This window comes from Gouania willdenowi, chromosome 10, assembly GCF_900634775.1.
Source record: "Gouania willdenowi chromosome 10, fGouWil2.1, whole genome shotgun sequence".
Classification (NCBI taxonomy): domain Eukaryota; kingdom Metazoa; phylum Chordata; class Actinopteri; order Blenniiformes; family Gobiesocidae; genus Gouania; species Gouania willdenowi.
Window position 1 is genome coordinate 11,905,160 of NC_041053.1, and position 25,380 is coordinate 11,930,539.

The 25,380-nt window shown below is 37.1% G+C and overlaps 1 long non-coding RNA gene across 1 annotated transcript; it reads right to left on the reverse strand.

The window, feature by feature from the left end:
- Positions 1 to 1,510: 1,510 nt before the first annotated feature.
- LOC114470667 (uncharacterized) lies at positions 1,511 to 9,986 on the reverse strand. Its single transcript, XR_003674905.1, has 3 exons — positions 9,976 to 9,986; positions 9,701 to 9,704; positions 1,511 to 1,657 (listed from the first exon to the last, which is right to left on the reverse strand). It is a non-coding gene; the product is annotated as an uncharacterized LOC114470667 (long non-coding RNA).
- Between the last annotated feature and the right edge of the window lie 15,394 nt (positions 9,987 to 25,380).

The following is a 25,380-nucleotide window of genomic DNA, read 5'->3' on the forward strand; positions in this document are numbered from 1 at the left end:
ACTCAACCACGTGAATACTTCAAATGCATGTTGTATTTCGAAAGAAAAGAGATTCAGTGTAAACGTAATAATAATTTAAAAAAAAAAAAAAAAACACCACAGAGAATGGTTTTCAAATCTGTGCTGTGCAGCACTCTTAGTTGTGTGATTTCTAGTGGTGGAACTCAATTAAAACCATTTATCCAATTTATTACAGACTTTGTTAATTAATTAAAATATTAATAGTTTATTAATCTAAATTAAGCTCATAATGTTTTTTTTTTTTAATTTTAAAAGGATTTTGGGACTGAATCAATGAAAACAATAATTTGGTTTATTTTTTTCCTCAGTGAGCGCTAACATAATGTGCAATATGAATAAATATGATTATGATTGCATTGTTCACAGAAACACAAACTTAAATTTAGGTAATCTATATTCATGGTTTCAGAGAACATACAGACAATACAGAACATTCCAGAGTGGAAGACAGAGTGGAAACAGTGCAAAAATAGTTAGACTATCTGTGGATATCATGAAATAAACAGAGCAACTGATGAAGCTAATGAATTTTATTTGAAATAGTCTTTCTACATGGTTGATAAGTTGGGTCAGACAATGCTATCTGTAGCAGCGCTTCTAGCCCCGCCCACATCCTCTACCACCGAGAGTGGTCGACTGTCCACTACAATCATTTATCCACTGACTTTGTTCATTTGTCATTTTGTCGAGTGTGGATTGGAGACACTGTCTGCTCGGTTAAGTAGCGTCCAAAGGATCGTTGTCCGTGCTAGCAGCTACATGTTTAGCATTGAGGTGGAAAAGCCCCGCAGGAATAGGGGGACCATATTTTGATTTCCAAAAAAGAGGACACTTGGTCCGACCTCGGCATACTCAAAAAGTACTCAACGTTTTCTTGAATCTACCTTGTAAATGCAAAATACCATATAAAAAATAAGTAAGTTGTTATTGTCCATAAGGTATAAAAATTTATTTATCTCTTTATAACAAAAACTTAAAAAAAATATGAAATCAGTGGTGACTCAAGTCAATCACCTTTATTATGCATTATAATAATCTCATATTAACATTGGTAAAATCTCTCAATCATTGAAACAATATGAAAAACATTGCCTCCAAGAATTAAAACTGACAGAACAGTAAATAATCATTAAATATACACTTCAATGAATAACCGTTTCAATTAAATACACCGCTATTTGGTCTCTTTTAATCTCTCTTTCTTGATCTCCTTTCCTAATGTGTGATGATTACGTCAAAACAAAACTGTTTTTTAAGTAAGTGGGTAAAATAATTACCAAAGAACAACTCTTTTACTTTCAGAACCTGGTGGAATCTCTCAGATAGGGCAAATATTAGCAGTTACAGTCTTTTAAAGCTGATATCTGGAGGATCAAAAGAGAGAGAAAATTCAAAAGCGAACATCTCGATGCCCCGCCTTAAACAGCTCCACTTCCTCCCCCCGCCTCTGCCAATCTACCAGAAGCCACGCCTCTACTTTTGTGCACGTGCATCGCGGATCATAACAACAATGTTTAACACACTAACACACGTGTAGTATTGTTTTTCACTAATAAAACACTAATGGTAGTTTGATTAAAACATGTTTATAACCTGTCCATGAGAAATGTCACCAAATCAGGGTCCGTTCGAAATCCTGTTGCGGTCACAAAGGCGTTTTATGCACAAGCTTTGTACCTGGACTTTTCTTTTGTTTTTCAGTAGAAACTTTGGAGTTTCAGAGCGCTCCTCCATGATGCTATGCTGCTCAGAGTGATACCTGTTTGCTGTTGTGACGCGCGGCCTTGTTTCCTTGTTTACGCATGTGCATTCGATTGACAGTATCTGCTACAGGAAGTCAAAGCCTATTGGCTGGGCGATTGCGGCACGATTTGAAATTTGTATAGGGGTCTATATATAGGACGAATGCGGGACTTATTTGTTCTAAGAACCCCAACAACATAGTATTCGAGATTTATTTTACTGAACTCACCTGTTTTCCAGAGTTTTGGCCTCTGAAAAGTGACTTTCTGAGCAGTTCTAAAAACGGGCTGTTTTGGGGCCTACTTATGCATGTTCATGAGTTGGCGTGTCTGTAGATGCTGACTTAATGCCTTGCTCTTGCGAGGGAGATCAGTGATCATCAAAGCAATTTTCTTTTGCTATCCACACACTGTTGTTATTGTTTTCAGCCAAAAAACTATACATTACAGTAAAATACATGGCCATTTAAGCGGCTGTTGTGATTGTGAGTCCGTCTCAGCACTTCAGGCTGTGTGTTTATCACAGCAGCAGCAGCAGCAGCAGCAGAGTAATTCAGCTGATTTAAACTGGAGTATTAAGGTGCTAAGTCACTTTCTTCTCCTCAACTCTATTAACTACAGGAATAGTGCATTTAACGTGATAATCATTTGTTTTGTCCAACCGCTGCGTCGCATTGTGTCACAAACACGACAGATCAAGTCAAAGGTGATACGAGGTGATATAACGGCTACTAAAAATGGAACTGGTCCGCTACACCGTGCTGCCCAATGCTCCTCGGGGAGGGGTTAAATGCAGAGAAAACATTTTGTGTATGTAGCTTTACATATATGGCAATAAAGTATAACGTATATATTCTATGTTAAATCGCAGTGTTTGTTTTAGATGTGAGGAGTTTGAGAAGGAGGAGCTCACATTCTTATAGGGTAGGAGGAGTTTCCACTCTCTGATGTCAGCGAGTGGGGAAAATCCATCCTGTCGATTTGGAGATGACTTTTTACAAAAACAAGAGAGGGAGGAAAGAGAACTTTTTCTACTTTGGCTCTCTGAATGAGGCTAAAGGAATGTAGCAAAACCATTATGAAGTTTTTTTTCCTAATGCTCCTTTAACTGTTTACAAGGTCAGTTTACAGAGGAATTATTTTTCATTTTGTATTAAAGAGGACTTAAAGCTAGCATGTAAACATGGAAATTGTAATGAAACAGTCATTGCATCAAAATAAAATCCAAGCTCAAGCCTGGAACGTGCATCTATTTTATCAGCAGCTTCTTCACTCAGTGGAAAAATGAAGGCATTAGATTGTGCTGTCAATCACAGCGTAAGAACAGGTGTTCTCCAAATGCGACTATCTGATGCTACAAAGAAACCTTTCATGTCTTCGTGTTTGGAGGAAGGAGAGTTGGAGCAACCTCAAAACTACGTCTGTCTCCACACTTTGGGTGAAATGAAGAGAAATCTTCATTCAGACTGAAGAGGGAGGATAGCGCTTCATTTTTTTTTTCTTTTTAATTAGCTTCATCTGAGGAATTATCCAGCACTAATATAATGGCTCCATTCATCTCCCACACCATCTGGAGAGAGAGTGCGGTTCCTCTGGAGCTGATTGCTTTCCCCTGGTGCTGTGTCGGGGTAATAGGCTGTTCAAAGGCTGCTCTGGGCTCGGACAGCTGAGCAGAGGCGGGGCAGGAGCAGCTGGCCACGGCGTCATCACCTGCTGCCTGTCAGGAGGCGTTCAAACACCCACCATCCTGGGCCCGTGCCTGTGCTCCACTGAGCATGGCGTCCTGAAGAAGACTGAAGAGAAAGACAGTTTGAGTGCACATCATTAGGACTCTGCCGAACATCTGGGAGAGACAGGTGACGAATAAGTAGTGGTGATGCTGTAATGATAGCAGCTCTTTGGTGAGTTAACACATCTGCGTCTCATATGGAACGCCACAGCAGAGGACACTTTAAATCTGCTGTGAAAAAAAATGATTTTCCCCGCTAACTGTCTTTCCTGATCACATCATTGTCACTCACGTTGTGTTTAAAATACTTCTTGTTGTGAGGATGGTTGGACATTTGACAGTTTAACAACATCTGGTTTCCCCTGAAATGTATTTACCCTTTCTCAGTGTGAAGTGCAGCTAAAGTATTTGAAGATCAATGACACATATTGACCTTTGATCCATGCATGTTGCTTCTTGTGTTTTCTGAATAAAAGATGGCCATTAAATTGGCCTCTTTGTAACATTTTAAATGACCTTTGCTGGACTAGCTCAGATATAAACATCTTTTATTCAGTTTTACAGCCCACAGCTATGAATGCACTAAAAAAGGTTTGCTTTTTTGTTGCACAGCCAGTTACTCTTCCCTAAGGGATTTAAAAACAGAAATTATGAAAATATATTAGTGATGGCTTTTTAAAGGCCTCAGACAACTGAAATCAGTCTGTGATCATAAATTACATCACTACAGAAAAGGAGCAGAGGGATATTTAGGTCTGTGTCAAAACAATGCAAATCTAAATCAAAATATCTCAATTTTGCCTTTACTGTTGTCCTGCCTTACCATTCCACCGCTTACTGTTATCATTATTCCATTAACTGCAATAAAACTAATAATATTACAAAGAAATAGGTCACATCACAAAAATGTACCGTTCATGACATAAACGTTACCCGAGGGCAGGGGTCTGCAACCTTTACTCTCAAAGGAGCCGTTTTGCCTCATCTCGCCTGGATTAAAGTCCTTCCGGAGCCAAAAAAAAACCTTCTCAATGAAGACAATACAGTGTATAAAATTCTACACAGTTAAAATAATATCAAATAATTTTATGAGCTACAAAAAATAACTTGAATTTGAGAACACATGATCATCTTGTTCAACACATGTTAATTGCTAATTTCTTGCAAAACATAAAGCATGCATATTTAGGCGGCATGTTGGCAATTAAATACATCTTTCCCCACACAAATACAATCTCTATATCCTTCTAAAATAGTCTTTTTGTTAGTTTAGTTATCTTACAAGGGATTTATGAAAATTGTTTGTATTTTCTACAGTGAGTGGAACAAAAGGAAGGATTGGCTTTGTGGAGTTAATGTTATCATTTCTTCCGTGTTTCTGTGTTTCCAACACAAACAACGGATGCGCTGTCCTGTCATGAGATATATCTTGTTGGGGGAATGAGTTGGTGTTTTACAATCTTGATTTTGTTAGATGGCTAAATGCTTGTTCATGTGGATCTTGTTGGGTTTTTTTTGTCTTATTATGAATTTTTTATTTTGATAAGCGCATTGAGATGACTTTGTAAATTGCGCTATCAATTAAAGTTGAATTGAACTTAATTAACACTTGCCAGCAGAAACATATGGAATTGTCAATGGTGTTGACATTGGTGGTCTCGATTTGCAACACCCTGCGTACCCAACCCTAGTGCTCATGGCACGCCACTGGTATGTACATAGACCTTTCAAATCACTAATGAATAGTCATATTTATGCATTGGTTGTTGGGTGTGTGAGGAGGGAGCGATTTTCAGTTAGACTATGGGTGTGATAGAAATGTCACACTAACGTACTACGTATACCAAGACTGACGTCAAAATTAGTATGTTGTGCGTTCACATTAGATAGTATGAAAAGATTGAAAATGCGAGATTTTGTTTTAAATCTGCACAGTGGGCACAATAGTCACACTCAACCGCCCCATGATGCATTGTGAGCGGAAAGTAAAATTGTCCTGGGACTGACTTCAACCTAAAAATCAAACATCCCCTTTTCAAAACAAAAGCATCTATTCTTGTCTTCCATTAGTTGTTAGCACTTTTGTAAATAGAGCTCTTGTTTTGAAGTTAACTGGAAATTTTGTCAGTAGCACAATGGCGGGTCTCCAAAAATTTCTGAAATGTTGAAATGAAATGTGTTTCTGAGAGTTTTATGCATCAAATGAGAACATGTTGATATTCTAATTGGTCACTTTCTCACTTAAAATGCTTTCAGAACTTTTAAAGGTGAAGAATCAAAAGCGATATTTAGCCTCAGTGTGCGTCAGGTTTTTGTCGTTGTAGGTTCCAATTGCATCTTGGGAAACTTGGAAGTATACTTCAGTGGGAACAGTCATCATCTTAATCATACTTATAGTATATAGTTTTCAGAATATACTCATTGAGTTTGATTTGAGTCAAATTTGAATTTTAGGTCAAATTGTGAAACGCTGGGTCTGCTCCCTCTACCTCCAAGACCTGGTGGTGAAACTCTTTCATCAGTAGCAAGTTTTCACTTTAGCCACGGGGGCGTCTGCTGAACACCAGGCCGTTATGAAGCAAGATGGACAAGTCAAGGATAGCGCTAGCTCCAGGCGTGCTGATTTAGCTCTGTAAAGGGGGACTGAGGTGTGCAGAATCACACAAAGAATGATTGTAAATAGAACTCGAGGCTAAAACAAAACACTTTGACCAAAAAGGAAAGAAAAGTGACCTGTCAAGGCTATGGAAATCAAATACAGATTTAAGGGAATTTAGTGATGCCCACGTCTGCGATTAAATGGATTAGAGTAAGCGGGAAGATGATGTCACAACCCGCGCACAAAAAATTTTTTACCTTTAAGACTGGTCAAAAGTTTACAGTGGTGGGAACATGCACATTCGGATGTAATCTGATCTGGATGTTGGCCATATGAAAGGAAAAGAATCAGTTTATAAAGCAGAAAGTTTGTTGTTTGCTCACAAATGTGATACCAAACATGAAAAAATGTCAACAATATTACATTTACAAATGAAAAAATATTCCAGGTATAAAGAAAACTGACCTTGAACTACACTGTGGAATAAACTACATTAAAAAAAATATGAGAAATGAAATTCCTTCTTTTATACCTCTTTAATGACATTTGATTTGGTATTTGAGAAGTTTGACAGATCAAATATGACTTTTACATAAAAATCTATCCATATGTCGAAGAATCATCATATTTTATGTATCATATTCAAGAGAAATGGCATTAGGAAGACTTTGTTAATCAATATTTAATCATTTTACCACATCCTTAGTGCCAAATTGTCTGGTCATTGGGGGGTCATGTCAATTAAAAGGGGATTCAAAACAAACAGAGTAGGGTTTAGTCTATTAAAATGCTGTAGCAGATTACTTTACACCTTGAAATTGGTGGTTTTATGATAGCAGAAATCCTGAAGTGAAGTGGGAGATTGTTTTAAAAATAATGAAAAGAAGAGGGTCTGTTTCCAATACACCAATGATGTCGGTATGTAGATATTACTCACTAAATCTCCATGTTAATTGTGCATTAATTGTGTCTTCCTTTTTTTAGAAACTAATTTGAAGAACAAAGTAGGCTATACCTAAGCTATCCTGACACTCTTGCAGGGATTATTTGCAAGGTTTGCCGTTAATGTGTGCAGCTTCAGAAGTTCATAAAAGCTTGCCCAGATGTTCTCGAAATGCCATTAATTTAGAAAGAACTTTAAACTCATTCCGATCACCATCGCAACCAGAGTCTGCATTTTACTCACCATGGGGCTTCATATGAAGATCCACTCGAGTTTCCCATACAGTTTTGTGTCGCTGCTTCTTGGTAGTGTTGGAGAGTTTGACTGTGAGGACCTAAGTAAGCAAACCTGTTGTGCCTGCAATTAGCATATGCATTATCAGTACAAACAACATTTGTTCTGAACTTCAGCTTAAAGCTTTCAGCATTTAAATATAATTAATTATAAAGTGAAGTATCTGAAATCAATTAGAAGCACAAGGACAGTGTCAGGGACTAGATCAGATAATTATAAGATGTATTAAAACCCAGTATTATGCTATTTTTTACCCTTCTCCATTTGTTCTAAGAACCACAATAACAGTATTTAAGATATATTTTCCCAAACTCACCTGTTTTCTGGAGTTTTAGCCCTCTGAAAAGTCACTTTCAGACCACTCCGAAAAACAGGCTGTTTTTTAGCCTTGAAAACTGAAGATTTGTCTAAAACTTGCTCTATTCAACCACTTATTACAAAAGAACGAAACGAGCCAGAAACAAATGTTTTTTTTTGTTGCTGTTTTTTTAATGAAAGTAGAGACTTCAATCTTTCAGAATCTGGTGTCAGATTTCAGATAGTCACAGTAGAAAATATTTTGTGAGTCTTTAAAATCAGTCAAAATGCTCAAAACGGGCTGGCACTGAGGGGGGTAGAAAATCTGAAAATGGCTGGCACTGAATAAATTAATATCAGCCTTTATGTATGAAACTTTAAGTGAAGTATTACCAATTTATTACATTGTGCTTTCTGTTTTGTTTTGTTTTTTTTGTTTATTTTTAAAACTAAATAATATAATACATTGATTCATCCTGTGAAAAATGTGTTCTTTTAGAAACAATTAAAGATGCCAGTGTTATTTGGTAACCATAGAAGCTGATTACAGTAGAAGTAGCGCTGTAAGTATCTGATCATGGGGGCTCTGAGTTTTTTGGTGTACTGATTGGGCAGAATTGTTGTTAACATTGTCACGGCAAATTTGCGGTTGACCTCATTTTCAGACATGATTTATTGCTCTGGTTGAGTGATGGAGTCCAGGCGAGGCATTGATGATTTTATAAAAAAGATTTATTATAAAATAAAATAAGAAGGAGTAAAAAAGAAGCTTCCATCCTGAAAGAATGAAAGGCAAAAGGCTCGTGGCAGAGCAAAAAGGCAAGACCCGCTCTAACTAACAGTTTCACAGCTTAAGCTTTTATACAGATAACAGAAAAAGTTCCACCCTGAGGTAAGGAGAAGGGGGGAGTCAGATGCCCAACAGTTGAAACATTTGAGGATGATGAAGATGTGTATATTATGAGGAAGATTGGGCGCCACTCTTATCTATCCTTGATAGTGTGTGCGTTCGTGTATATCTGCATGTGAGTTTGAGTTTTGGCCTTCAGCAGAGACTCTGTGTTGCACTGAGTACAATACGATCTGTACTGTTTAATCTAACATGACTCAGCTGTTCAAAAGTGCAAAGAGTAATGGAGTCATCATGTATTAAAACATGACAAATTGTACACATGAACATACATTTGACGATATGATGATGAATATAAAAATTGCCATAACAACTCTTTCCAGGCAGCTTTGAAATCTACATTTGAATGAGTTGTGTAGCAGAAACTGAACAGTGGATTAAAGCCATGTGTTTGGCTGGTGTGAACCTGGTAAACAAATGCTTGCAATTCACATTTAACAGAAACGTGATGTACAAAAACCTGAGTGTATGTGTGTATGTGTGGGTAAGGGAGAGTTACTGAGGGTATCTTATCCAACAGTTGAGCAGCTTAATGTCTCTTAATAGGCACCCTGTTTGATTGAATTGTAAATATGGAGCAGTGTTGTGCATTCAAAGGTGTGTACATCCTCTGCTTCATTTACCAGATGCTAAGTCATGACCGGCCCATTTATTATCCTGCAATCTACAATTAAATTGAAAAGAGGCCTTAGCCCGGGCTGCACTTACACACCAGTCACAAATTTTACTGTTGCTTGAAACCTTCCCATGCATGACGCACATTATCGTTTGATTTCCATCCAGAGTTCTCAATTAAAATTATACAGAGGCTGCATTTCATTACCAGAGCTCGAAGCAATTTGCAGGCCATTAAGTTTCTACCTGTAGCAGTGGAGATGTTTTTGAGGTGAACATCTGGGTTGAGGAGGTAGAGCATGAAATGAAACGCCGCTGGCTGCCCACTCGGCCTTTTGTCCAAAAACGACCAAGGGTATCAGAACAGCCTGCAGAGCAAGGAGCCCATTTCAACGTACTGCAACAAATTGGTCCACAATCTGAACAGTAATTGTAAATCAAGCACAAAGGTTATACAATTTGCTCTTTAAAAAAAAAAATAGGGCTGAACGTGTCTTTATTGTGCTAAGAGTCAAGTTAAGTGCAGCATGACCTGATGTGTTCCTGGGACCTTTCTTTGGCCCTCTAAATCATTAGACTTGTAAAAATGCAAAGTAGTCTCTGCTGAATTTCCCATCAGGGATCAAGATTGTCTATGAAACTGTAATTGATTTCGGTGCAATGCAATAATAAAGACCTACCACGAGGAAAACTACTCCAAAGAGACCTCTAAGCTACCAGATCTCATTACACCTTGGACGCAGCACAGTACTTCTTGATCATGATTTAAAATACAAACTGCAATCATGTTGCTTAACAATATAATGTAATTTTTTCTTGTTGTACTAAAAACTGCAGAGTAAAACAATTACTCATTGGCCATTCTTTGATTAAAAACGAGGCGTGTGTTACTACCCGTGTGTGGTTTTCTCAGTGTGAGACGAGACAGCAGTGGTTGGTCAAATATAACATAATCTATTTTCTAGTATTGCACCAATTGGCCACAATAATTTCTGAATGTGTGCAACATGCCACTTGTTCTATTCTAGTATTTTATTTTGCAACTTCAACCAACCATAATAATAAATGAATAACTCATTGTACATAGTTAGGCAGTCTACAGGTAATTGGCATGGAAATGTGTCTATTTATATCAATTTTTTTTCCTAACATTGTTTTGTCAGCTTACCTGAGGCTGTTCTCTGATTGGTCAATTTTTCTTCCCGGCATTGATGCAGTGCCCCAGATAATTTTAATGGCCGTGGATCTGAAAGGTTTTACTAGTTCCTGCTCAAATGTAATCTGACAATTTTTGTGGCTTGTATCACGAAGCTCCGCAGTGTCCGTGTGTACCAATAAAACTAAAAGCCTTGTTAATCAAGCCATAGTATGAGCATGTTCCCCTTGTTCTGGTTGGATGCATTCGTAAATGTGGTTACATTTTATTTGAAGTTTTATACATAAGGCTGACATTATGCTGTCATTATCTGTCATTATCTGTCATTATTATTATTATTATTATTATTATTATTATTATTATTATTATTATTATTATTATTATAATAATAATAATAATAATAATAATAATAATAATAATAATAATAATAATAATAATGATAACAATATCTATCCTACTTTATTTTCTACCACTGTAATGTGTGTGTATCTGATCCCAATTTGTAACAGTCTTTTACTTAATTATACACTTATTTATTGTTTATTCTTTCTTTCATCTTTGTTAACATTTTTATTCTTTGTGATTTTTTTCTGTGGCTGTAACATAAGCAATTTCCCCCTTGGATTAATAAAGGAATTCTGATTCTGATTTGCATGAATGAGTTGTCATAAAGGCTGCCTTTAGGTGTCATTCACTAAATGATGAACAAATATGACACCTTTGGCGCTATGTTGGCATTTTTGGGGTTTGGTGGAGGGATCTCGTGGGGTTAGGTAGGGTTATTCAGAATCAAAGATAAAAAATTAAAGTGGCTTCAGCATCATAAAAAAGGTTGTGTTTAGCTCTTAGCAACAACGTCCAACCGAAACAAATAAAACCTTCTGAAATAAATGAAAGCAATCTGAAATAACATTCAGAATAAATTTTGACCAACCCCGCTTTGCCAATACTGCTATAAAACAACCATACATTGTGTGTAGCTGCTGCAAAATTAAAACTGAGCAATTTTTCAACTTTAGCATAAGAAGTTAATAGTAAGTTGTGGGTATTCCAAGTGCACATTATGCTGTTGTATATAATATGGAGGAAAAAAATCACAGCATTTTTCTGAGCTACACAATGCATAGGACATTTTATCAGGCTAACGAGCTGCTGAAAGCAGTGACAGGCTACATTGTTTAACATCATATCATTTGTTGATCTGTCCCTGGCTAACAGTCACAGTCCGGTTAAAATCCAGCTGCTGTTGTTTCGCTGCAGAGGCTTCACTCACATCCAGTGCGTCCACCAACGCAGGGTTAGTTTAGAGCTTCACCGAAGCATGTATCATTTGGAGGCAGATATGTAAAATAATGTGCGTATTTCCACTTTGAGAGGCTCGCATTGATTCACCATGATTAGCGCATGTTACAGTAAACAGAGCGACGCTGACAATGCTTCTTCTTCTTCTGTTTTACAAAAGTTGGCACGGCATCCAGCAAAAATATGTAGCGCCACTGTAAACAGGAAGTATACTGCAGCTAGTAAAGTAACAGACAAACGCACCGTATTGTAACGATAACTGAGTTTATTTCTTTGAAAAAAATCTGTGTTACAGTACTAGTTACTGTCAAAAGTAACGTTGGGACGGTAACGCGTTACAAATAACACGTATGGTTGGTAACAAATAATACGTTACCGCCTCAGACTGCAATTAAAAAGTGTCATGTCATAATAATGACTGCATAATGTTAGCCTTTGTGTATAAAACTTCAAATAAAGTGTTACCGTAAATGTTCACAAACAATGTAAACAATCCGTGGAAGGAGATGGAAAGGCTAGTCACCACATTGTGACAAGTTTGAGCTCGTTCGTGGCAGATTGAGCTTTAGTTTGTAAATTAAAATGCACACAAAACAGACTTACATTGGTTAGTACTGGTATTTTTTTAAATAATCACTAAGGGCCCTTTTCTTCCATTTGTAGAGAAAATGGCCCTTGTACCTAAGTTTGTGTCTGTTGAGTTTGAGAACCACTAATGTAGAAAACCCTTCATTAAAAGTACAACAATGATAATCTCTTATAAAGTAAAAAGGATACGTTTTAACACCAAATGTCCTGGCTCGAAAACCTTTGGAACCCTAGAGCCCAATTTGAGATAGAATGCTAAGAATTTTTCAATTACTTGCTAAAGGGGACTTAACTCTACAGGAAGGGACTGGCAGCTCCTAGTTGGCCTAGGGAGGCAGCTGAAGTTCAAAGATGCTGTTACTGTACACTGACTTTTCTCAGGACAAATGTGGTCCTGAAGTCTGAGGCAACCAAGCATGTGATGGACTCTTACACTAACCTTGGAAAGACCGAATGGAAAAAGCTCAAGAAAGGAAGAGATCCAAAGTAACATAGATAGCTATGTGGACACAGGTTGGGGACTCATCATCCGAAACACCCAATAACACTTTGGCTGTGTTCGAAATGGCATACTACGTACTAAGCACTAAAAATTCATTGAGTATATACCATCTACTAGATACTATAGGTATGGTTAGGAGGATTAGGATGATGAGCGTTCCCATTGAAGTATATTTCCAAGTTTCCCAAGATGCATTTCAACCCTACAATGATAAAAACTTTAAGTTTTTGCTTCTTTCTGCTCCTTTTCATTCGTGTAAATGCTGTTGTTGCATTTTTTTTTTAATGAATGAAATAAATAATAAAATGAAATGAATAAAATCTAATGAAAGCACACTGAGGCTAAATATCTCTGTATCACCTTTCAAAGTTCTGAAAACATTTTAAGTGAGGAAGTGACCAAGTAGAATATCAACATGTGGCAATTTGATCCATAAAACTTGCGTAAACACATTTCATGCCAACATTTTGGCAATTTTCGGAGACTTGCCATTGTGCTATTCACAAAACTTCTGGTTAACTTCAAAACAAGAGCTCTATTTACAAAAGCGTTACAAACTAATGGAAGGCAAGAAATGCTTTTGTTTTGAAAATATGATGTTTGACTTTTAGCTTGAAGCCGGTCCCAGGACCTTCCACTCGCAATGCATCATGGGGCGGTTGACTAGTGCATATTTCAAAAATAACCCTATTGTATACATCTGGTACTCAATCTTTCCATACTATCTGTGAACGCACTACATACTTATTTTGACGTCAGACTTAGCATGAGTAGTACGTTAGTTTGACATTTACAACACAGCCCAGGTTTCTCACTAATGATGTGTCCATGTTTCCCAGTGGGCCGTATACTATGGCTAGCTAGAAAGCAGCACATTAATAGTTAAAGTAGATAAATAAGTGACTTGGAAAATACCAGTAAATGCTCACAAATGCAAACCTCTTTAACGCAAAACATTGTTTGTTGCTCTTCCTGCTAAACTCACAACCCTCCAGAACAAAGTTTGCTTGTAATAAGGAGAACGTTAGTCGACAAACAGGCTCAAAAAATCATTTCTATTTTTCTTTTTTTTTAGCAGAGTTACTATTTCTCTTTACCAGGCACATTAAAATCTTTCATTGAGTGTTTTTGTTATGTAACAAGCAATGTCTATGCAAAGTGCTGTTTTATCAAGTGTTACAGTGCTTTCTATTGAGCATCCCTTTCTAATCTTCTATAGTTGATAGAAATTAAATGAGTGAGAAGCTAGTCGAATGAGTTTCATTCCAATTCATTCAAGTTGAAGGAAACCCATAAAAAGAACCCAGAGTTGGTAAAGAGTATCTTTGCTTTGTGGGTTTTCACTGTGGTGAGTGATAGCATTTTTCTATAGGGATTATTGGTCCTTGCTGCATGGATTACAGAATATTGTAGCGTGTAACAGCCTGAAATGGCATCCAGTTGGTGAAATAGCTGAATAGTCGTAGGGAACATCACTTTCTGTTAACACTGCGAAGCTGCTGTGTTTAGAGAGCCCCGACACAGACTAGCTTTTTATTTCTGTTATCATTCTCCAACAGTATGGGCATCTCACCAGAGAGTTGTGTGCTGGAAGTTGTATTCTGGATGATATGCAATAATCAGGCCCTTTGAGTCGTCCTCCGTCTCTCTTCCTCTCTCTACTTCTTTCCTCTGCCGTCTCTGAAGCTTCTAAGCATTCAAGTATCGCTGTGTGTTTTAACATTACATCATTCCACATGGCATACTATTAGGCTTTTGGGAACTGGGAAGGCGGCCCAGGCCTTCAGATCTGTCATAGCGCTGAGCTTCACGGTTGCGGCGTGTGGAGGAAACCACCAAGCAAACACATCTACTCATGTCCAGTCCTGTCCTCCTTTTCCGAAAGGAGAAGGGTCTCATTTTGTGGCTTTTGTGTCAACACTGGTGACACACATATACTGCAACTTGCATTCATCTCTCCATCTGCTCAAATGATATTCTATCCAGGTACAATGTCATGGTGACGCTTAGTTATGCAGTGGAATTTATTGTCTGCACTGCGGCAGATTACCGTTGCTTAACATGCCACACAGCAGACTTAAAGAGGCAGCACATTTTTGCAGTGTTGCATCCTGCTGGCAACCGGAGCAGGATGTGGGTGTGCCTGAGGCATGCTGGGATATGCTGTGTGGTGAAGGACACACGGCAAGAGAAGAACTGGTGGACAAAACACTCCTCACTGAGGGCTTTTTGATCTTGTGGGTTCCTGTTTTAGGGTCAGATTTGGTAGTTTTGGTGTCAATTGAGTAAAAACTTTGACAGTAGGGCTGATGATCGTCATACCAGGGTTGGTTTCAATTATAATTGTTGCATATAAACTGCATAATTGGTAATTCATTACAATTATGGTGTAATTATAATTGTAATTTAAAAAATCTGTTGCTGTCGTATTTGTAAATAAATTGTAATTGAATTTAGATTATTGACGTTGTAATTGTCTGTGAAAATTCTGTAAAAATTGTCAATATTAATTTAACGTAAAACTGGGGAACCATGTTACAGTTCTATGTACAGTTCTACATATATGTAGTTAATTAATAAAATATGTTTCATATCAAGTTTTCTCACATTTTACCATTTAATAGAAAAAAATAAATCAAGGGCTATACCAGAGATGGTCAATTGTTATCACAGCAAAGCCACAAAAATGAACACAGGAAAGGGGTTTTTGTCATTGTCATTTTGTGTATTTATCTGTCACTTTGGGAATTTAAGCTTAACACTGTTCTCTAAAACACATTAGTAACATCACACACCACAGACGTGTTCACATCATTACTAATGTTGTGTTGCTTTACGTTTTTTTTTTTTTTTTTTGTGCAAATGGTAGTTTTCTTTATAACATTGTAGATGTAGATCATTAAGTGAAAGTCACTGAGAGGTTGATCTGCATTAAAACATCTACTGACGTCTGTAGTAAAGTTCACTGAATACAAACCTGTGGATAATATAAAGGTGGAGATGATAATTTAAATGAATCCACTTTTAAGGCTCGATTGTTGTTTTATATTATTATACAGTTAAATCTGTAGAACACGAATCTTTGAAAGTATGATGACGCAGTGAATTATGATGCTGCTCTTGGAAACGACGGGTCGCGGGTTCGCGTCTCACTTCAGTGTTTTTTTATGACATTTTTTACAACATTGAGAAGACTCTGGCGACAATATTACATTAAAAATCAATATAATTGATTCAATATCAAGCAGCAGTCACTGTCTTTATATCCAGTGTAACAGGAGGGCTCTCTATGCAGACATCCTATGCTGCTGACACGTCTCCTCAGACACATTTTATTCATATTATTCACCGCTTGTTACGTCACTGAAGCAATAAAGTGATGAAGGGACCAAAAAGTGTGACTAATTACGGGTGATTTAAGCCACTATTGTCACTGAAGACTGAACGCACCTTTAGAACAGGCTCATATTCCTCAAACACCAGCTTATTTCACCCATTAGGGTGAATAAATCACTCTCTTCCGGGTGGTTGCCATGGCAGCTCGAGTCATCTCTGATCCATTGATGATGGCTTTTTATCGCGCGCGTGCATGTAAGTAACCCAAGGTTTACATACTCAGGGTTGATTGACCCACTTCATACCAGCTGTAATGGAATCAGATACCCAGAGTTTCCCATCGCTGGGTTTGTTGACCCAGAGTTAATGGATAGACTCAGAGTTTAACCCTCCTTTATGGAATACACATCTGTTGCCTAACAGGGTAACCAATAGATAGAAAAGAAATTAAACAATAGATATTCATTTTTAGAGTATTTTACAGCTGATTTAGGACCCGTTATCATAAGAGATGCTAACAGAAAGCTAACACAAGAGGAAGGTTAACTTTTATTAGGTTATTCAGAATTAGTAAATAGTAATTGTATTTTAATTGTAAATGGAAAAAATGCTGGTCGCTATAATCATAATTGTATTGTAACCAACCCTGCCAAACACTCTTTTTTTGTCCAGTCTTTCTTACTTAAAACAACACGCTATGAGATAAACACAGTAAATACAGTTTTATGACGATCGACTCAAGCTCATTGTTAAAAATCTTGGTCTATTTAATTTCACCCATGAAATTTGACATCGAAATGTTTTTCCCGTTCCTTAAAGCTCATTTAAAAAAAAAAAAAAGAAAGAAAAATACAGATGCAACCTAAATAATTCAACGTTCCTGCATGTCAAACACGGCTATCAGAAATGAGCCTCGGGATGCATTTGAAAGGAAAGTTTTCATTCCGAGCTAAAGGCTATGTAACAAAAGATTCACAGCACAAGAGGTTTTCCTGTTAAAAAAAAATGTCTAGTAGGACAAGAATTAATCTTTTGAAGTTGTTATCTGCATACACACGCTATCTGATTCAGACACAGGGCTATAGGAGGATAAGAAAGGTTCAGGTTTAGTCCACCGTGGGCACTCCTCCAGGCACTGTGGCTGCTTTGTGGGTTTTGCAGTCTGATGCTTATTGCCTGAGGTCGAGCAAGAAACAAAATGTTCTAAAAAATGATTAAATCAACGGCGGCGTGGCACAGCGTCGTCAGATACCATCTGTAGTAATAGGCTTTTGCCTACAGCTACGACACTGTAACAAAACACCGGTTTTGCAACGTAGCTTTAATGCACTCGCACATTATTTTCACCTCAGAGCTTTGGCTTTCCTGACGCATTCACGTCACTGTGCGCATCATTTGGACCATCTGTATTTTTATCCTCCTTTTTACAATCAGTTACTATATGGAACATAATTAGGACCACTGGAAAAAACAGAGCCACTGGGGAAAAAAAATAATGAATTAATGAATTCAAAATTAAATTATTCGTTTTGTTGTTGTTGTTGTTGTTTTTTGGTTTTAACTTTTTTTATTATTATTTTCATTTTCAAGAGTTACTATTGTGAGATGCCTGCAAGTGTGTGTGGGAGGAGCTTGAAAATGAAAATGACAAAAAAAAAGTTAAGACCAAAAAAAAACTAAAAAGAATTTAAAAAAAAAAAAAAAAAACCAGCATAGAAAACTATAAAGACAAAAAAACAACATTAAGACAAAAAAAAGGTAACCATATTATCAAGACAAAAAAAGTTTTGTTGTTTTGTTCTACAATGTATTTATTTTATTTTTTTCCATAACTAATGGATTTGTTTTTTTTTTTTGTTTTGTTTTTTTTTTTTTTTTTTAGTGTGGTGACCCTAATCTGCTTCTGTAGTTCGATCTTGTCGGAACATGTCGACGGAAGGTTGTTAATTTGTATTATCCTAGAAATAAATAAGTATGGAAAAAAAGATGAAGCACTTTTAAAAGCAGTCCTGGCTATTTGGCAAAAAGAACATCTTTTAAACCTTTTGCTTTCAGTGGTTCAGTATCAGAGCCTGTGGGACGAGCGTATACAGAAACAACAGGTCTTTAACAGTGATGGTGCCAGGAAACAACAAAGTATAAGATGCACCTAACTGAACTATTTTCTCAAGAACAACTTGAATCATATCAAGTGGAGGTCAAACCATCAACATCAACATGCCTCGCGGTTACTCTTCATCCTTCTGAGGAGATATTTGAAGGATGTACAATCTTGATGTTATGACATTTACATGAAAACAAAAATAGATACTTGGTAGCACGAGCTGTGTTTTCAATCTGAAAACCATAAATATTGGTTGAAACCTAAACCTAAAAATACACCAAGTACTTATTAGGCCATGATTGACTAAAAGTGCAAAATAGCACGTTAAATACTTGTGCTATTTCTTTACTTGCTGCAGGGGTTGTTCGTTTTTTCATTTTCATTTTATTTATTATGTCATAGTAAAGTTCACTACAAACAGTTGGTCTGCCAAGTTTACAATACAGCATCATTCAAATAATAGTAATAATAAATAAATATCATTAATAATACTATCAGCATCAAAATAAGAAAACAAACAACAATTTATTCACAATTTTCATTTTGTCTTATGAGTCTCTCTTATACTAAAATATAAGTGCATATTGATGCTTGAATTATAATTTCCTATATATATTATATTGTGAATAATTCTTACTGCTCTTTTCTGCATTAGGAATCGTGGTATTCTTATGTACGTATTTCACCAGATTTTCACACAATAACAAAAATAGGACACCTTGGTTTTAACGGCGCTACAGTATGGGATTTATTAAAATGGCAATGATAATCAGTGCATTTGTAGACGCACAAGGTTTAGCTAGACCAACCAATTTAAAAGCGAATTTTGCACATGTAAAGTGTTCAACATAGAACATGTAGGACAGCTGAATGGGAAACATTTCAAAATAAAATTTGAAGCCTGTGAATTGGAGGCGATAGTGAAAGAGGCAATTAAACATCGTGACCAACAGCAGGTGTAAATGAAAGTGCTGTTACTTGAATGGACTTCAAATGGAATGTTATAATTTTCCGAATTTATTATAACTTTTGAGGTGTTTGTTTCTTTCCTTATGCAAAACAAAAAAAAAAAAAAAAAAAAGTGACACACAAAAAATTTCTCTCATTTGATCTATTTTTATTTCATTTTTAGTCATTTTTTTTTTACATGAGCAACACAATTTTTTACTTTGATTCATACTTTTCCAAGATGCCAGTTTTCACTTTTCCTTCACTGATGGGGAAAATGACAGAAAGTTACCCATTCATGCATCTATTATGATCAAACCTTTATATTTACATATTTTATGTATGGTTTATTTAATAGGGACAGACACTAATAACCAATACATAGACTGCGAACAACAGTCGAATGCATAATGTTCGCTTGTGCTAATTTGCAACACTTATTCCTAGGAACAGTCAAAATCCACTAATATCTAAAAAAGAAAAGAAAGAAAAAAAGGGTGTTAAAGGAAACTCAACTATGTAATGGCATCTCCAATAATGGGTATTATTTTCAAGCACAACTGTAACACATCTGAGATATAATAAGCATATACAAATGTGATTTTTATAAAAGGCTTTACAAGAAAAGAGTTGCTAACGGACACAAAGTAAACAAATTGAAGCAACTTAACATTAGTGATCAATTGCCCATTACATAACTCTAATTGAAAAAGTAGTACTTTACTAATCACTGCACAGCTAAAGTAATTAGCTGCATTACTCTTGACTTCACTTTTGTCTCAGAACTCTGGTAAAGGTGCTTCAAGCAATTCCAAAGTTTTCCCATCCATGCATCTGTCTCTCCTGCTTCTGTGTCCATAAAACTAACAGCAGCTTTTAAATAAATAGTATAATTATAGTATAATAATAAACAAAATAACACAGAGAGCCACAATCACTAACGTTCACATGTTCTGCATGTTTTAGGCATGAATCAGAATAAGATATATATCTAGTAATCACAGGGTGAAATTACTTAATTACCTATAATGTGTCTATTTCAGTTCAATTACAAACAAATCGTAACTCGAATCGAATCGCTACTAAAACGACACGTTACACCCCCAATGTCCTCTATGATCCAAAAAGGACCTATCCAGTGTGTTTCATAGAATGACTTCCTTCCACCTTCCCTAAACACTAGAGGGTTTTATAAGGAATAGTTTGATTAATGAAATTCCACGATAGCCTCCAGAAAACTAACAAAAGTCACTGCCAACAAAGGTATTAGGTACAATAGAGGGCAACACAGCAGCAGCCAGTTTATACTACTTACACACAGTTTATTTTTAATGCTAGAGTAATACAGGGCACCCTGCATGACCTGGAAGGATTACTGTCATTAAAACACATCTGTATGTTTGATGAATCTCTCACTTACACAATTACTTGTCATCAATTTTGTTCTTTCAAAATAAATAGAATTTATCATCAGGACGACATTGTGGTTGTTTTTTGTTTTTTTTTATGAAGGAAATTCGTGACCAACTGCAACACAAAATTTATTTTGAACCTTTTTCACAGCCCTGGTTTAATTACAGTGTGAGCAGAAAACTACCCCATTAGTTTGCTGAGTCGGTTTCTTCTTTACTTTGGGGCTGTACCGCCAACCGCTGTAACCACACGCTGCACTTCATTTTACACAAACACAGATCAAGACAACAATTTAACCAGCGCTTTGACAAACCCACAATTAAAGTTTCTTTTTTATTGCTCAACACCTTCCCTTACCAGTGCGACTATAAAGTATAGATTTTGCCCTCCTGTGGTGAAGCTACAGGGTTAGAGCACCTGATGTCAATGAATCAAACCCAGCTGATATGGTGTTTAATAGCACTGAGATGAGCTTTCTATGCTACATAGACTAAAACTGATGTGACGATTCATTTTAGCAAACATTCGTTTTTGAATCACGATTCACTGTTGCCAATTAAATTCAAGGACGATATTGGTTCATTTGAAACGATTCGATCCGAAAAGATCCAATGACTTGAAATCGATTCAGTAACTTTATAGTCAAAATAATAATTCAACCAGTGTGATGATGGACATTAACAAACAAGTAAACAACATTTAATGGCAAATTTATTCACATTTTATTTAGATAAAGTCCAACCAACTCTTCAGTTTAAATGACCTTTTTCTGCTCTCATTTTTAATGCTGAATACATTTTTAATAAATATGCATATTAGGTTTACCTGACTCTTCTGCTTGTTTTTTCAACATTAAACAAATACATATTAACCTAAAAAATTAAGTTCAACAAAGATCTGTTCAGGTTAAACCTGATATTTCTGTGTTTAACTTGATAGTGAGGCCTAATGGCGCGCTCACACCAAACGGGTTGAAAGGGTCAAAAGCGGCAGGTGTACATTCACAATATATGGTGGACGTGCTTCTAGGGAGCGTCAGAGGTCCCGGCACGTTTTGGAGCTTTTCACGCGGCGGACACTTTTGACATGCGTTTGGCGCTTCCAATGCGGCTGACGCTGAAGTTGGGATTGTTGAACTTTTAGGGCATATCACGGCGCAATCAGGAACGTTCACCAACCATGCAGTCTTCAGAATAATGAGAAAGAAAAAAACACTAACCAGAGGAGGAGACCGATGGACAGGTACTCTTCTTCTGGAATAGAGCGCCTGTTGTTGGTGTCCTGGTAGGAGATGAGAGCGCTAATGCGGGTCAGCAGGTCGTCAAATCCAGAAACGACGCCGAGGCACAAATAAACCCAATCCACTCTCTGGATAATGTAGAGCTGAGGAATGGGAGTCGGAGGCGGCGTGTCCAGCGAGGAACCCCAAACTTTATTCTCCATTCAACCACACTTCTCTATAGTCCTCTAACATCACAGTGCACACACTGAGTCACACCAAAATACATTCGACCGGGAACGCCGCCTTCTCAACACAATAATGTTCCACCACTTCACAGTCACTGGGTGAATTATAAACGTAAATGATCGCCACAATATCATCCATTGAATGAACACCACTGGCAACAGAGAAGCCCCTCCCCTCGACGCACGTCCCGAGCATTTTCGACGCTGGTGACAAGCGTCTGTATTCAATGAGCACAAGCGTCCAACTGAGGCACGATTTTGAAGTCCGAAACACGTTTGGTGTGAACGTACCATAAAGCTTCTGCAGAGCTAATGCTAACTCGACATGCTGCTGCTGCAGTGAACGCTGGCATGAAGGGTCTGGTGAGCGACTCCTTTAAAATATCTCTGTCTGTGTTAAAGCCAAAGTGTTTTCACACACTGGACACTAAAGATGGATTGATCAGTTTATTTCCTTGTATCGATACAATTGATTGGTTACCTTTTAAAATTATTTTAGCTTATTAGTGTCATAAGGAAGGCCAACTTGCCGAGCGCAGATCGATGTAGTTGGATCGTAGGACTATAAATTAAGATGATCATACGTTCGGTTATGCTGCTTGTTTTGACGAAATCGTCACAAACGAGCAAAAGAGACTAAAGTATGGATGGTACTGGATGATAAAAGCTCAATGGATGGTACTGGATGATAAAAGCTCAATGGATGGTACTGGATGATAAAAGCTCAATGGAGGTTCAGAGATGGATTTAGAAATGAAGGAGAAACTTAGAATGTAGAAAGTTAAGGTCAATTTCCCATCATCTGGTCTAAACCTCATCACCTCCCGTCTCCACAGACAAAGAATACAGCTCAGTCAGCATGGGGCCATGGAATGTATTCTTTCACGATTATTTATTGAAGTGTATATTTAATGATTATTTATTGTTCTGTCAGCTGTGAGATTTTTTTTTTCATTTTTAAAAACATTTTCAGGAGGAGATGTTTCTCAATGTTTCAATGATTGACAGATTTTAAGAAGGTGTATGAGATTTTTCAAGGACAGATTGTAATAATGTATAATAAAGCTGATTGACCAGTCAAGTATTTGTTATAAAGAGAGAAATTAATTTTTAAATCTTATGAACAATAATAACTTATGTATCTACTACATTGTATTTTGCCTTTACAAGGTAGATTCAAGAAAAGAGTACTTAGAGTATGCCGAGGTCGGCCCAAATGTCCTCTTTTTTGAAAGTCAAACTATGGTCACCCAATTATAAATCGATTCATTGATCTAATGGGTGAATCATTACACCCTTAGTGTCTTCACAGAAACTACTAGTTCTTGCTTACTCTATTTTATAGCACTCTGGAAATTTCTGTTGCACCACATTTTTACAGCTTTCACTGTTTCATTGCATCCAAATTTACATTGCAATACTAAATCCACACCGTGTACTTCCAACTGGGCTGCATAAATGTGACCCCGACGGACATTTGTTGGCTCGTGGTCCATTCCGGGGCCTTCCATTACTGCTCTGGATGACAGATGAAGATACGCTGGTGCTCTCCCTCAGGCTGTAAAGCATGAGGTCTAACCTTCTTTACAGCAGAGGTAATGGTCCACACCTTTAATTGTCGTGGGCTGTTCATCTTCACTAACAATAGCATAAGCAGCGAGCCTGGCAAAGAAAGGCACTCGTGTCTGACAATAGGAAGTGATTTAGTTCTCCAGGCGATTCACAAGTCGTTGCACGGGCAGCAGTAATGTGTCGGGAGAAGGATCGTATAGGGTAAAAAGGCGATGCAGACACAATGGTAGCAAACAAGCAATGCTCAATGTGCTCCTTCCTCCACTCATTGAAAGGATTTATTTTTTAAAAACAAGCAGTGCAGTGTATATACTGTGTGTCCTTCCTTGTGTTATTAAAGTGGACGCGATGCTGTCTGAATTATGGATGCTGCAAAGATTCTTGCATTCCAACATCTTTGCTGTTACATCTGTATTCATCACCAAAACAAGTGACTCATTTAAAGATCAATGTGGTTGCAGTTTTTGATGGTTGGTCATTATTCGATCTGATATCAAAGTGGCATTTGATGCTCAAACGCTCGCAGAGCTCCTTTAAGTTGTGTATTTCTTCATTATGTGCAGCTTTCCATGAAGATAGAACTGCTGCGGAGGAAAAAAAGAAGCGTCATTGATGGGTCACTAGCTACCCGTCTGAATTAGAGACATAAAACAAGGGATTAGAATGAGCATGAAGTGTTCACAGGAAGCATTGAAATGATAGATTGTATTGTTGTCTGTATGGAAAAAAGCGACACTTCACACCAAGAAAATAGCCTTAATTGCATTCAGTCCTGTGAGAAGTCCACAAATGTCAGATGTGGGTTCTCAGGCGGATTGGCAGCAGGGCTGCTCGACAGCAGATGACTGGCTTCATAACAGCAGCGGGAGGGGGGGGGATGAGGAATCCGCCGGCGTCCAATCATCACTCGTCCCTGACGGGTTTTCCATCGCATGAAGCTGGTAAAAGCATGGCCAAATTCATTTTGATCTGACATAGATCACAGAAATAGGGTTGTGCTTTCACTCCACTGTGATAACAGGCTTTGGCAAACGTCACATGGCGTGTGTCTCAAGCCTCGTCAAATCAACGTGGAGGCAATTTAGCGTCTGTGTCAAGGGTTGTTATTGTAATTTAGATGTAAGTACAATTTATCAAACACGATTACAACACGTGTTCACTTTTTTTTTTTTTTTTTTTTCGAACGGACTAATAAAATAAATAGATGGAAATGAATTAACAAATCTCAACGGAAATCTCAATCTCAAAGTCAATTTCATTATAATACACCTTTGACTTGTTCGACAAGGGATAGGAAGTAACCTAGGCCTGTGAAGTCCTATACCCCCATTCTTCACCATTAACAAATGCTAAAACCAATAAAATAAACCAAATAGACAATTCAAATAAATACTCCAGTCAACCTATTAAGAAATACAAACAAGCAAACAAAACAAAACAAACCGAACATGCACTGTCAGTGCCCGATGCTTTCACAGGCCTGACCCTTTCAGATCTACTACGTCACTTTCTTCACTCTCATTGTTTACGACAGAGCACCTGTGACGTGATATTTGAATGTAAATCAACCACGTTTGTTAAATAGTTTAATAGTACACATGTAAATATGTGACTGTTTTTGTGGTGTTTGTAATTGTTCATTTAAAAAAAAAGAACAAAAAGGAAAAACCACCACTAGACGATATATACAAAAATAGATCAAAACACAATACACAACACTGACTATCAAAAACAAAAACCAAAACAAATTCATTCAAAACATACATTTCCAATACTTTGGAAAATCTTGGCAGCAGGTTTGGAATGCAAAAACTAATTATTTTTCAATAGCAGTGTTTCAAC